Source organism: Muscardinus avellanarius, assembly GCF_963383645.1.
Source record: "Muscardinus avellanarius genome assembly, chromosome: 6".
NCBI classification, from domain to species: domain Eukaryota; kingdom Metazoa; phylum Chordata; class Mammalia; order Rodentia; family Gliridae; genus Muscardinus; species Muscardinus avellanarius.
Window position 1 is genome coordinate 101,409,749 of NC_137791.1, and position 13,868 is coordinate 101,423,616.

Consider the following 13,868-nt stretch of genomic DNA (forward strand, 5'->3'; position numbering starts at 1 on the left):
TGCTCACCTGCTATTCCAAGACTTCAAAACCTTATTTGCAAGTCTTTTCAGTTATCCTGTGGAGTTATTTCCTGGATATTCATGACCATGTCAATTAGCAACCATAGAATATCTAATAATTAATTGCTTTTATTCTGTCCTTCTTTGATACTGTCAACAACTGAGTCCCAGTCACCTCCAAAGCTGCATTAAGACATCTTATCTATTGCTAGGTTGACCTTTCTTTTTCCAAGTACTATCAATACTATTTCTACCGGGCATCACTGTAGTTAGAGCATTGGTGACAATGAACTGACATGGAACTTTATGAAATGTTAGGGTTTTAAACCAGAGTGGCACATTCAATAGAAAAAAAGAGAAAAATGCACTCTCTCTCCTTCTGCTGTTCATTTCCCACAGAACATCATAGGAATACAGTTTGTAATCCTAAATTTTAAGGATTTTTAAACAAACTATCTGCATCACCTTCTACATTTTGTTACTAGTTTTTCCCTATTATCTTTCCCAGTGTTCTCCCTGCTTTCAGACTGAACAAATCTGAAAAATAACTGACCTATAAAATTGTATAATAAGTCCAAGCTTATTTAATTCTTTTATTTTTTTTTTCTTTTTAGGTAGTACTGGGGATGGAATCCAGGGGCATTCTTCCTCTGGACTATACTACCAGCCCTATATATTATGTTTTTTTTTTCCAGAAATTAGAAGGTTGACGCAGGTGTTCTGAGGGGAAAATGTATGTAGTTATACCAAGCCGAATTTGACATTCTCAAGGGATACGTTTGAAAGAAAAGAGCACAACCAGTGCAGGACTAGGGACCTGTCCTGTGAGTGAGGGAAGGAAAATAGAAAGGCTGGACTTTGGAAAAAGACTCTGTAATTATGTTATATCCTTGGAGATGGCAGAGAGCTTGGGTTTGTATAAGTGGTGGAGGAGATGTGTTCCCTGAGTGCATGGATATTCATTTTGTGTGTTGTGGAGGCTTATAAGGAATGAAAATAAAGAAAGAATAGTCTAATGGGCTATTTATCAGTATCAGACACAAATACTTACCAAACATATGCTGGAAAATCTACAATTTATTTTTTAGCACTAAACTGTTAGGTCTTTAAAGTGTTCCAACATTTTATAATCATAGTCACAAATTATATTGCTAAGCACATTACATACACTATTGCAAGGACTAAGATGAATCCTCCCTTAAAGTGCCTTAAGCCACTCACAAAATTGTACAGTCTAGCAGAAAATAAATTTCTACTTTTTGCTAGTCAAGAGGAGAAAGTTCAGAGATGCATCTCTGAGATAGGAAAGGCTGTTCTTTCAGACTCCTGTAGAATGGAAGCATTCACATCACCTCTGGTACAAAAAATAATGATGTTGAGAGTAAAACAGAACAGTAAAGCTTGTCTCACTGAAGAGTGTTCCCAGGGAAGCAAAGTAGAGGAATCGTCCATCGGCTCTGAAAATTGTGTCTAAAAAGAAAGGCAAGCCATCAAATAACCAGAGAACCCAGCACCCAAACAGAAGACTACAAAAAAGGGATACCGGGGAAAAAGAGAAGCTATTTTCTATTGTATTGCACTAATGTCATTTTTCTCATTTCAATTCCTTCTTAGAAAAGTGATAGGTCAAGGTGTGTGTGTGTGTGTGTGTGTGTGTGTGTGTGTGTGTGTGTTTCTAAGGCACTTTAAACCATTCACTTTAGTTATTCATATTTTAAAAAATACAGGTTTTGCTTTTCTTTCTTAACAGGAGGGTGCCTTTCTTCTTTTGTTTCTGACCTCTGCTTGTATCATGTAAACGTGGTTTTAGGGCCACAGTGAGATAGTGCTCTTTGTTACTGATGTATTTTGGGGAGTAGTGATATAGTAGGAGACTATTGTTAGGCAAAGATGCTTTCATTAACACCTCTGTATTTAGTTTAAAAACATAGCTGTGTGGAAATGAGGCATAAAAAATGTTTGGCATATCTATCCTGGGAAATGAAATCTCTTTTAAGTCAATATAGTATTATCAAGCATTGGCATATAGTTGAACAACAGAAACAAACTGCATGTCTATGGTAATCGAGACTGAAGTTATTTTTTTTAGCATGCAATATCGAAACTTTTGATTATTAATTTCCTGTGTATTGAGACAATCTGAACCTCAATATTTGATCTGGTGAAGCCTTCCTCTTATTCTCAAAGATGACATTCTTCTTTAGTTAAATTATGCCATCTTTAAACCATTTTTTTTTGTACTGGACTTTGAACCTAGAGATATTTTACCCTTGAGCGTTTCCCAACGTCATTTTTTTTTTAAAACAGGACCTTGCTCAGTTGCTGAGTTTTGCTAAATTTCTGAGGCTGACCTTGAACCTGCAATCCTCCTTCCTCAGCCTTCCAAGACTGTGTTTACAAGCATATATTACCACACTGGTTAAGCCATCTTTTAAAGAACTTGAAGATACTTCCAGGAAAAAAAGATAATTTTAAAAACAGGGTTGTCATTTAGAAGAAAGGAAAGGAGGGAGAGAAGTAGGGAGGAAGGAAGAAAGGGAGGAAGGAAGGAAGGGAAGAAAGAAGGAAGGAAGGGAGGAAGGCTCAGTGCTTTTCTCCCTTTGGACTACCACTCTCTTTCCTTTTTCACTTCCTCTCTCTCCCATGATTTCCTATACCTAAACTGTCATCTTTTCCCTCTTAAAGATAGTAATATGGGCAACTGCTAGTTACCTTGACTGTTAATGTGAGTAAAACTTTAAGTCACATAAAATGACGTGCCTTTTACAAATAATTTTAAACTTAGAATTTCAGGCCAAAGGAAGTATACCTAAAAGATTATATGATGATCATTATATCCTCACAACTTTTAGGCAATTATTAAACCAATTTAAAGTACATATTGCACAATCACTTATCTTCTTATTATTTTAAAAAGTAGATAAAGAGCAATTGATGGTTATTAGACTCACTCTATCTGTCTCTAGCTCCTCTTTTTTCATTTCATTTTGCCATGCTGAAGATGGATCCCAGGACCTTGCACATTGTTGGGTGCTGAGCAATGTTCTCTACCACAAAGCTAAATTTCCCCAGCCCTTTAGCCCCACTTATAGATATGTCTTACTGATCCAAACTGGTTTTAGAAATGATTTTTTTTTTAATATTTAGCTATGACCCAGTAGTGGGAACATGACTCAGTGTACGTAATTTAGAGTAATAGTTACCATGAGAAGAAATGGCAAGGTCAAAGTAAAAAAAAGTGTTTAATGAATGTATTAAAAGCTATTATCTGTAAGAATTGTTGAATGTTGTAAAAAATAGCAAAGAGAGTTCTCAAGGGTGTTTACAGTAATGTTTAAGGATTATTATAATCTAGTTTCCCTATACTTCATTTTCAAATGTATGAACTTTGGAATTCAAGAAATGTTTAAATGTATCTTAAATCAAATGATGATTTCAACAATAAATTTAACTAAAAAAAAGTTGTTACATTAATGCATTAAATGGAAAAATCAATATCATTAGCCACACATAAATTTTTTAAATAAAATAAATACAATAAAAGTAAAGTAATCTTATTTTTCTACCTTGTTTCCTTAAGTCAAGAATCACCACTAATATCAGGTTGTGTTGATTTATATCTCAAAACTTGAAAAGTGTTAACACTGGCCTAAATTCTTATTTGTAAACTACTAGGTGATCTAGTTTCTCACCTCCAAAGAAGTTCTACTGAAACATAATTTGCTTCATGTAAGCACTTACCATTAGCCATGATGTGGTCATTTCTCCTTTAATAATGTGATAGCACAGGTTATTCTGCAGTATTAAAGACATTTTTCAAAGAGAAAATCCATTGTACTACACCTAAGAAAATTTAAAAAATAAAGCAATCTAATGAATTTTTTTCTCTAAATTATATAATAAGCAACTTCTGGAATACAAATAATTTTTAAAGTCTTGCATTCAGATAAGAGGCTGCCAGGAAACCAAAATAGCTATCAGTTGATCATCTCAATCGATTTTCCCATTGTTTTATACAAGGTTAAGGTTTTAAGCAAACAATTATCTGCCTCAAATAAAGCAGGTCAGTTTTCAACTAATTATTGAACATGCACACCAATTCCAGCCACACTGAAGCTGCTATATAAAAATCAATAAAGAATGCACATTTTAAAATGGAAATCTCTATAAAAGTATTCAGATAGCTGAAACATAGTTTTCTTATGTAAAAAAAAGAAAACAGACAATATGACAATATTTAAGGTATTTTTGCCAAAACATCTATAGCAGCATCATTCACAATGGCCAAAAAATATAAACAGTCCAGATGTCAATCAACGAGTTCAACAAAATGCAGTATATCTACATCCCGGAATATTATTTGTTAAAAAGAATGACGTGCATGCTACAACACAGGTGAACCTTGAAAACCTCACACCCTGTGAAAGAATTTGGTCACAAAATACTCTATGTTATAAATTCTATTCATTGGAAAGTCCAAATCAGGGAAATCTGTAGAGACCCAAAGTAGACTAGTGGCTATTTAGAGCTAGGGATGGAGAATGAGGACAGAGCATTTATGGTATCTAAAATCTACAACGTTTCTTTTAGAGGTGATAGAAATATTCTAAAATTGACTTCAGTGATGGTTATACATCTTTTAAAAATATGTACCTACTAAAATCATGGAATTATGTATTCTAAATGGGTTGGTTATATGGTACAAGAATATATCTTAATAAAGCTGCTAAAAAAGAAGAGACAGTATTTGTCCCAGCTGTTTCTAATTCTCTCATTAGTCTATTCTTTTTGTTTAAAACTAAATGCCTCTGGGTTCCATCCCCAGTACCACAAAAATAAATAAATAAATAAAAATTAATAAATGTAATACCTTTTATTTTAGTAGTTGTGTTTATATCTTAAATGGATAGTATTCATATTTCTTCTGAGCAGTGTGAAACAAAACAATAGGGAATCTTTTATCTTTATTTTGATGTGTTTAGAAAATAATGCTACATAATAATTCTGAACCAATACTGTATATTAAATTATTGCTTTAGTAAAACCTGTATATTAACTGTTTTCTATGTGTCAGGAACCATGCGAAAGGCTCAGATTAGGTCATTAGTACACAGTGTTAAAATTATGTGATGTTTTACATCACAGAATCATGTAAGGACTCAATTACTATTTGCAGAAAATAAAATAGCTCATTTTTGCCTCATTCCCAAAGCCCATTGATGTATTAGCTTTTTAAATGAAAAGAATCATAGCAAAAGCCTTTAGTATTGCTAAAGCAGAGGGAAAAGTAAGAGAAAAAAAAAACCAGCTAAAATAAATGGAGCATAAAGTGAAGGCAGGATCCTTGGAAAATTCCGTTCACAAAATGGTTTCCATGGCATGTAATTTATTCACAGCTCCTGCTGGATGAAATTAATAGCAGCTGCTTTTCCTCTTAGTTGTGGTGGTTCCCCCTAAAGTGTCTCAGCTCATATCCCAGGACAGGAGGCACTGCTGCTCAACTACAACATTATCCTTCCCAAACCATTTTGTGTTCATCAGGAGGCGTTAAATAGGCTCAATGACTCTAATCTAACACATGCCCTTATTTTATGTTTCTTTCTATTTAGAATACGTATGAAAAAGAGAACCAAGATAATTATTTGATAAGATAAAGAAAAGCCTCAATAGCATATAAGGGTCTGAACTTCTATTTACATTTTTTATTTCACTTAAGATATCATTATCATTAATTTAAAATAACATGTAATCTAATGGCATTGAGGAACTTCAAAAACATTGTACTTGTCCTCACAATATGCATAAAATTTGTTAAGTGTTTCCAAATATATGATATTTTTTCATCCTTGCCACCACTCTATAAAAATATTTTTATTCCTAATTTTTAACTGAGGCATTAAAATATTACCTTTACAATCGGTCACTAGGTACTGGACTTTCTGAATAAGTTGACTAAATTCCAATCTAGTGTTCCTGTTACATTGCGCTTGCTGCTGCTCTCAGATTCCAACAACACTAAAGATTGAAAGAAAATTGGAAAAATGGGTGTGGTCAAATAAGTGAAAAGTCTGTCATTCACTAATCCTAGGTATTACAATTGTGTCTGCTGGTCAGATGGGTAAAGAGCAAGCAGGATCACTCGAGCAGGAAATAGGATTAACTCTAGCTTTATATAAGTATTATGATAATATCTCACACTATCTTAAAAACTCTTTGCAAAGCGAACACACATCAGTGAGACCAAACAATGCCTAGAGAAACCATAACCTTGATCACTCAATGAGAGTTCCAAATAAAAAAATGCTACCTTAGCTCCCATTGGGATCATCCTTAGAGCTGGCTATTGTATGTAAATAGCAAAGATACATCACTCCAAGAGAAAATTTATGTGCACACAAAGTCTTTATGTGACCCAAGAAAAAGTAATACTAAAGAGCAGCACAAGTTTCCACCTGCCACCACATAGAAGGTGAAATCTAAGGATGTACCTATACAAATTTAGTAAGAATGGGCCTCCCTCATTCAAGGAAGGACCAACCAACAAAAATGGACTCGTGTGGACACATCAGTCAAGAACAGGCCTGTAAAAATACAGGTATAGTGCTATAGACCAAAGCAGAGAGTGGGTTAAAAAGTAAAGTCTAGAGAAAACTCAGAATCTTACCAAATTAAAAATATATCTGTTCAGTAACTTCACTAGGCACTAGGAGTTTATAATTACTACTTTAGCATTTAAACCAATTCAGAAATATTTTATGCCTTTTAAAAAAATTGAAATAATCATATTGTACTCATAACCTTAATAAGATATTTGATTAGTAAATATGTGAAAGTTTATTCCTCTCTAGTACAGGGAGCTACTTGCTATAGCACATAGACCTCAAAATATATAGTGCATCAATCATGAGAGAAATTTAATTTTCACTCACATGATCAACCCAAAGAGGTATATCCCTGGGCAGGATTAGGTTCAATTCACTGGGTGGTTCAAGGATCCAGGCGCCTGCCTTCCATTTAGGAGTCCTGACATCCCCTAGAGTCTATCATCAATTGCATTTAGCCAGTGAGGGGGAAAGAGAGTAAAGAGAAGGCACATTCCTTTACTAAAAGGGTTCAACAGAAAATGCACACATCTCTTCTAATCAAAATCCTTTACCTATAAGTCTGCCACATGACCATGCCTAACAGTGAGAGTAGAAAATATAAACTTGCTATCTTTCCAAGAAGAGAACAATGTGGATTTTGGAGAATACACAGTACTTTTAGCGGTATAGCTGTATAGTCCTGTTGTTGTTTAAGGTGTGTGTGTGTGTGTGTGTGTGTGTGTGTGTGTGTGTACCTATTGAAGATTAATAGTAGCAATGAACAAAAGCTGAAGTACATTCATTATGAAAATATAAAAGACAACCAAACAGATTTGAAGTATATGATTTGTATCAACAAATTCAGGTGAGCTGAGCAGACTTTGAATGCCCACGCAATATCCATGTCCTAAACTTCTCTATTATTTTAACATAAACACTAGTTACTTTTCACTCCTATGTTGTATTTCAATATCTATGAAGAGGGACATTCATGGATAAAATATTTCTACCAGTTATGTATGTGATCTTTCTCTGATTTAAGAAATAAAATCCAGACATTAGGAAATTATATATGTCTAGATACAGCTAGAACTGTGAACTTTGGGGACATTAATAGATCGGCATTACCTTTACAATTTGTTATAAGCCAAAAAAAAAAAAAAAGGAGGGGAAATTTAAAGGACACACACACAGGATATGCATCTCCAAATGGCAGACCTACTGGTGGGGTGAAGGAGGAAAGGCTACATTGTGCATTGACTCCTCTTCTTTCTACAATTCCACCCCTTTGGAGTTGGATGTGACCTTTGGAGAAAGCTAAATGAGAGGATGCTGTGGAAAGTTGTTGGGCATTGTAGTCATGGCAAATTCACTCTTAAAGTAAGATTGAGACATTTCCTCGCTTATTTCCATTTCAATGGATATCTGAAGGTCAATGATACTTCCTAAAATCCTGTAAGACCTTTGGTCTCATTCTTTTCAAGGATTTCTAAGTCTGGAAGACAGAAGTGCCAATAACATGGAAAATATCCAAAAATCAGGGGAAGATGCATACTATTTAAGCAGACAATGACAACTCAGAAGTTAGAGAACTGAGGGCAGCCGAAGAAGCCATCTTTGCTTGAACAGTCCACTTGTAGTACATGGGGTTGAATCAAATGATCACCTGTTTTTGGCCTGTTTATGACCTGTTTATGGCCTCTCGACTAGCTCATACCTGTATATAAAAACAACCCGGATGCAAACGTAGATGCCTCATTTTCAACACATTGAGAGGTATTCAAGAAATGGAGTCAGCAGCAATAAAAAGCCTTTTCTTCTTGTACTCTCATTTCTTCTGATACGGATACCATTGGGACTGTGATTGTCAACAATTAGAGAACGAGAATATGTTTTCATTTTAGTTTTCCTCTGCTCCATCCTCAAAAATGTAAAACATAATTTTATTTATTTAATTTTTTTGCAGATTTGGGGATGGAACCCAGAGGCATTTGACCTCTGAGCTACTCCTCCTGCCCAATTTTTTATTCTTTATTTTGAAACAGGGTCTCACTGAGTTGCGGAGGGCCTCACTAAGTAGCTGAGGCTGTCCGCAAACCGCGATCCTCTGGTCTCAGCCTCCCGAAAGCTGGGATTACAAGCATGAGCCATCACACCCGGTTTTAATTGTAAAATAAGGTTTATGTGCATTTCAGGGTAACACATATTAAAACTGAGGCTGGGGAATGGAAGATTGTAGAATATTAACAGCATTTCTGAAAATAAAGGGAGACACTTGGAGAGTCCCTACTTGAACCACATTTAATACACGAGTTAGGATCAATGACTAAAGGCTTTTGTTATTGTTTGTTTGTCTTAGGGTTTATCTCATTTTATTTTCTAGGTATTTTCTAGCTTGTTTTAGAGAAAATGTACTTTTTCATGTTGAATATGAAAAAGACCTTCCTTAAAATTTTTCTACTTTATGTCAAAGGAAAACAATATATGAGTATAGATTATTAATTATATGTGAACTGGAGCAAAAAGAAACTGTAGTAAGCTAGCAGAAAGAAGTTAAATAATTGGTCTCTTGTCAAAAGTGGATTATTGATTTAATTAGAACCCGGAATATTACATTCTAAAATCATACAAAATAGGAAAAATAAAGCTAAAAATTCAATCTAGGGCTGGAATGTGGTTCGAGACAGGACATCATCACAAATTTAAAAACACACTGAATTATCTGGCTGCTACTACACATATTATATATTATCTTCCCTTAATCTTTATGTTACTTTCCTGGAAAATGTATTCATATAAAAAATGTGCCAAAAAATAGCCTGAGTTTCTGGCACTATAGGATCATAAAATTTTGAGTAAAATTCTTTGCTTCAAAAAAAGTCTCAATTTCCACATCTTTCAGTAAAAAGTCTAAGGAGGAATTTGAACTTGATAATTTAGACTCTCAGGTTTTCTCCTATATTAGGAATTAAGTTGTATTAAGTGTCAGACATTATAGATGACTACCTAATGCACAATAGCTTCAACCCTCCTCTTCATATTACATTAAGCAAATATTATAATTTTTCTATTCTTCATAGTAGTATTTCTAGATCAAAGCAACAAATTCATTACTTATTTTCCAATTTATTTGATCTTCTCTAAAATCCTTAGGCTATTTGAATTCAAAGGCAAGTGAGAAATTTCTATTATCTCACTACAGTTTCAAGATGGTAAACTATTATTTCTTCTATTATAAACAAATATTGATAAATAGAAGGAAAAATACAAAGTGCCAACATATTCAAAACTTGGCTTAAAGTAGAAGTTTTATTTTATCCTATTTGACATATAATTGTACATATTTATGGGGTAAAATATGATGTATCAACATACATATAGATTGTATAATGATCAAATCAGTGTATCTAATGTACCTATCACATGAAACATTTATCCTTTTTGTATAGTTTAAACTTAATAGTTGGTTCATATGTTTATGTTCCTATCATTCTAAATCTAATTATGATGTCTAATTACAATGTGCCAATAAAACTATATTAAGATTCTTAAAGGCTAAGTTAATTTTTACTTGGTCTGAACAGTATTTCACAGAGTAAACTGTGTTTCTCTTTTGATATTTTTATCATTCAATAAAATATCGATGTTTTATAGTTTTCAGTTATCCAACTAAAAGGTTATAAAAATGTATAGTACCCTGCTCTATTTATTGTGATTACCTATACATTTCAATATTGGCAAATAACAGAAAAGTTTCTGTAATGTAGTAGAGTAACAATAGTTCTGAACAAAATGCTTGCATTACTACTGCAACATTTTTCTTCTTGACTTTCAACCCATTGAGGCATGAACATCCTTTTGGCTGTATAATTGGGTTTTTGTATGAAAAACAAAGTTTTTGAATTGGCACTAGAGTGCAAATTTAATTAGAGACAAAATTCCTGTAATGATCAGAATACTGGTGCCATGGCCAAATAGTTCTCAGTGCTTACATTTCTGAGATCTTTATTTTAGATTCTGCATAAGGTTCATTTAGCTGCTAATATTGGAAACCTATTAGCACTTTTTAAATTATTTCAAAGCAATTTGGTGACTATATACAGTTCATGTAAAGTTAATTATAACAAGTAAATGGAAATTTCTAAAGTTTATTTTAACAAATTTTGATACTAAAAAAAAACTCAAGTCAAGAAAAATTTAGCTTAAATAACCTGAGCTTAAGAAGCTCTGCATATTTAAAAATCAATTTCCCATAAAATTATTCCTGGAGAAGCATAAGGCTATTATGTGTGAGAAATATTTCTTCCTTCTTTCATCTTGATAATGGAAGAGAAGTGTGTTAACCTGTGAATATAGCCATGGATATTTAATAATATTTAATAAATAGAGAGATATTTCTAATACTCAGGTTGAGGTTACACTGGAAAATCTTTAAATAATTTTTCACTTTGTAAAAAAAAGTAGGGATTTCGGAGAGGGACACAGAAAAATAGGCATCAAAAGCCAGAGGAGAAAATTTCTCAAGAAACAGAAATTAGCCAGAGAGCCTGATTAGAGAATATTCGCCTCTATGTTTTGAAAGTTTTATAATGATGTATGTGATTGTTTTATTCAGTTCTAAAATCATATTTTCAGTATAGCAGATGAGAATAAACATCTTTAAACATAACATACCCTTAAAAAGCAGGCAGTAAATGGGCAATGGAGACAGTATGGGGATACAGACCATGGAAATATAGATGTCTCAAGATATCTTAGCTGTAACGTAAGCATATGGAATGAAAAATCTGTGCCAAACCGAAACACCATCGACTGGATTCTATTCTCTTGTAAGAAAATTTTTCTCTAAAGCAACTATAAAGGCACTGGGTAAAATCGGACTTGGTGATGCATACCCATCATCCCAGTACTTGGGAGGCTGAAATAGGAGTATAGCAAATTTGAGGTCAGCCTCAGCAAATTAGGAAGGCCTTTGGCAACTTAGTGAGACCTTGTTTCAAATAAAATAATATAAGGCTGGGAGTCTAGCTCAGAGGTAGAATACCCCTCAGTTAAATTCTCAGTACCATAAAAAATAAAAATAATAATTGTGTTAACAGAAATGGCTTTGATGTACGTACACATCTAGCACTATCCAAAGCGTAGAGAGACCACAGAAAAGAATCCAAAGAATAACAACCTGGACTAAATAATTTTTTAAAAAACCAAAACCTACTTTTCATAATATTGATGCCGTGTGTCCTTTCTCTTTCTGCAATGGGAATTTCATGAGGTGTGTAATCTTTTTCCTCTACTTTCTTCATTGCCATACCCTTAGTTCACAAAAGAATGCCTAGTATTAAATTTGCATGCCCAGCAAAAACCATACACAGGAAAGAATAAATAGAAGTCAGGCTTGGACACAGTGAAAACATTGATGTACTATGCCCAAGATTTCCAAACCGGCACATTTTTGTGAAAGAAGGTCTACAATAGAAATAAGAAAATTTTTTTAGGAAGGGATAAAACATTTTAAGTGTACATAAAATGGTTATTGTGTCAAACTCTAGAACTTTTTCTTCTACTCAATATTAAATTTGTGCTCATATTCTTACTTTAGGTGATGTAATTGAATGATTCAATAAATAAATATAGGAGATAATTACTAAAGAAACGACCTATTCTGTTAATGCCCAGTGTACCCACTTGAGCCAGTGACAATTTCACTTCTTTCAGATTTAATGTATGCGAATTTGATTATTTGCAAAATTAGGATACAATGTAAGCGATCTCTTCATTATTGGTGGTAAAGAAATTGTATTGCAGATTACAATGAATGATCTTCCCATTAATAAGTCACTTTGTGAAATGGTACTTTTGTTCCAAACATCTCAGTACACCAAGACATGTGGGAAGAAGTCTGACGTGCTATTTGGAAACCCAGTCTCAAGGAATGTCTCCATCTTCTCAAAAAAAAAAAAAAATATGTTGAATTCTTAGTCCTCAAGGTAATGGTATCAGGAGGTAGGGTACTTAGGAGGTAATTAGGATATGAAGGCATCTCTCATTAATACGATTACTGCATTTATGAAGAGACCCCTGAGGTCTCCTTCTTCCTTTCACCATCTGAGGACATGGTGAGAAACTACCATCTATGAATCAAAAAGTGGTTCCTGGCTACACAGCCAATCTGCAAGCAACTTGATGTTGGACTTCCCAGTTTTCAGAACTGTGAGAAACAGTTTATTTTGTTTATAAACACCCCACCTAGTTTACAGAATTATATTAAAGAGGCCTAAACAGACTCAGACACCTGCGATTAAACAATAATTCCAGATCCAGGTGGAAAGCTGAAGTTTCTGATAAATTGTACTGAAGAGAATTTTCTCGGGTCACACTGCCTTCTTTAAAGCTTTCATTCGAGTTCAGCACTTTTTAATTCAACTTTTGATAGTCAAGAAAATAAATACGTAAATAGAATGTCAAGGGTCATATTTTCTCTCATATGTGCAAGCTAGAGAGAAAATATGACACTAAAGGGACTTCAGTTAAACGAGTAAAGATACCAGGAGACTTGTGGAAGGGAAGTGGGGAGGGAGGTGGGAAGAAAGAAAAGGAGGATTGAGGGAGGGAACAGTTCAAATAAAGTTATGTCCATATATAAAGCTATCATTACCAATCTCACTAACATGTATGAGGAGGGAGGAAGGGGTAAGTGTGATGGGATATGGAAAGTACCAAGTGATGTGTGTATATATGAATATATCACTTTATAGCTAACTATGAGGTACAATTAAAATAAACCAATAAAAATATTAAAAGTACTATAAAACACAGTGTTCTGACATGCACCAAATACACAAGGCTCACCCTACTTCAAAGTTCTGCATTTACCATTTATACTGCCTAGAAAAATCCCCCCCAGAATTGTGTAGCTCACTTTTTTACTTTCTCCATCTAATGCCCTCTTAATTCTTGTTCCAGCTTCACCCACTCATTGAAAATTTCTCTGCATGTCTCCATTAGAAAAGATATACCTTACACCTTCTCCTACTTACTTTCACTATTGATATTTTTCTCTACGACGCTAATAATTGTAAACTATGTCATATGTGTATTATTTATTTTGTGTATTGTATGTTTCTCCTGTTGAAATGTAGCTTGGATGAATATTTTTGTCTACTTAGTACTTCTCACCCGTGTGTGTCCTTCAGCACCTAGACCGATACCTAACACAGAACAAGCATGAAGTAATATTATCAAATGAGGGAATGGGCAATGGATGCAGGGATGTGAGATGGTTGT